Source organism: Macrobrachium nipponense, chromosome 37 (assembly GCF_015104395.2).
Source record: "Macrobrachium nipponense isolate FS-2020 chromosome 37, ASM1510439v2, whole genome shotgun sequence".
NCBI classification, from domain to species: domain Eukaryota; kingdom Metazoa; phylum Arthropoda; class Malacostraca; order Decapoda; family Palaemonidae; genus Macrobrachium; species Macrobrachium nipponense.
Window position 1 is genome coordinate 35,349,913 of NC_061097.1, and position 2,278 is coordinate 35,352,190.

The window sequence follows — 2,278 nt, forward strand, 5'->3', positions numbered from 1 at the left end:
ATAGTTATATGTATATAACATTATATATATATATATAATATTATATTATATATATAATAATATATTGTATATTATATATATATATATCGTGACACGAACTACTACCATATTTCGAAAATGAACTTTTTTTTCTTTTTTAGCAGTCACGTGTCCAAGATGGCGTCTCGTCTTTCTCTTCCTTGTAAAGCCATGACTTTTGTGACCTCAGTTTCACCGCTGGTTCCTTTATTGTTATGAATTAGCCGGAGAGAGAGAGAAAGAGAGAGATTGATATGACGATTTTGATTTCTTTCCATGATGTGGGACAAATCTCGCAGTCATTTGTGTAATAATAATAATAATAATAATAACAATAATAATAATAATAATAATAAGAATGGCAGAGTTAACTGAATTTATTTTATAAAGAATGTTCTCTATTTTTCGGATAATTCGTCTTTCATAATCTGCGAGACCGTTAAGTAATTGGCCTATATTCATGGCGTTATTGTGTCAAGGTCTGGCATTATCAGTACTGAAATATATATATATATATATATAGATATATATATATATATATATATATATATATATTATATTATTTTTCTGATGATTCGTCTTCCATAATCTGCGAGACTCTATTCCTGGTGTTATTCTGATATTTTGAATGTCAAGGTCTGGTATTATCAATACTAAAATATATGGAATATACTTTTTGTTTTGGTTGTATTGTAATATACTATAACCGGCGACTACAACAGGATTGTATATGGTGATCTCCGCTACAAAATTGTTGATACAGTATTTTCTTATTATTACTGTATCTTTTCTAATGTCGACATGATTCGGCCATCTCCCTGGTCATCATCTGGACGTTGCAAGGGACGTTCTAGATGGACATTAGAGAAAATAATAATAGTAGCGGAGATCACCATCTACAATCCCGTTGTAGTCTCTGGATATATATTAAAATACAACCAGAATAATATATAATATATATATATATATATATATATATATATATATATATATATATATATATATATATATATTAAATACAACCAGTATATATATATTCATATATATATATATATATATTATATATATATATATATATATATATATATATATATATTATTCTGGTTGTAGTTTAATATATATCCGGAGACTACAACGGGATTGTAGATGGTGATCTCCGCTACTATTATTATTTTCTCTAATGTCCATCTAGAACGTCCCTTGCAACGTCCAGATGATGACCAGGGAGATGGCCGAATCATGTCGACATTAGAAAAGATACAGTAATAATAAGAAAATACTGTATCAACGATTTTGTAGCGGAGATCACCATATACAATCCCGTTGTATCGCCGGTTATAGTATATTACAATACAACCAAAACAAAAAGTATATTCCATATATTTAGTATTGATAACACCAGACCTTGACATTCAAAATATCAGAATAACACCATGAATATAGTCTCGCAGATTATGGAAGACGAATCATCAGAAAAATATAAAAAATTCTCTATAAGACAAATTCGCTTAACTGCCATTCTTTTTAATAAGACATGTATCCGAGAAGGTCTGCTTCCTGCTAATGATAATAATAGTTGCAACGCACTGATTGATAATAATAATAATAATAATAATAATAATAATAATAATAATAATTTCTTCCTTTTTGCCTCTGTAGCTCCAATCTCAGGCTGTTCATTACTGTCGTTGTGGTGATACGTTTGCTGGATGACGACTCCAAGTACCTGACCGTCTTCCCCTACCAATTGGGTTGAATACCTGGTTGCCGGAGAAGCTCCTCTGTTGCCAGAGTTCCATTTACGTCGTTGTCGTTTATTCCATCATTTCTTTCCATCATTGCTGAGTTTTTGCTATTTAACCCCATAGCTGACCCTACCCCATCAGGGATAGGTACCTCATTTACAGCTGAGTAGACTGAGGAAATTATGGTAAAGATCCTTTCCCAAGGAATCAAACGCCGGGAGGAGAGCGGTCACCCTCCATCCACGACTGACCAGCCCCAATGTTGCTTAACTTGACTTAAGTCTATTGACGACCTAACCCACTCCTCCACGGCGCCACAACAAACTGAATTACGACAGAAATCTTACTTCACACCTAAAACCATCTATCGATAACCTCTTTAACTCCCTTATGGCAATGCAGTAAAACAAGTTTCCAACCGACGGTTTTCACTTTCCGAGCGCAATAGGCCTTTTGTAAGAAAAGTGATGGACTCCTAAGGAGGCAGGATGCAACCCGGAACCCCACACTATAAA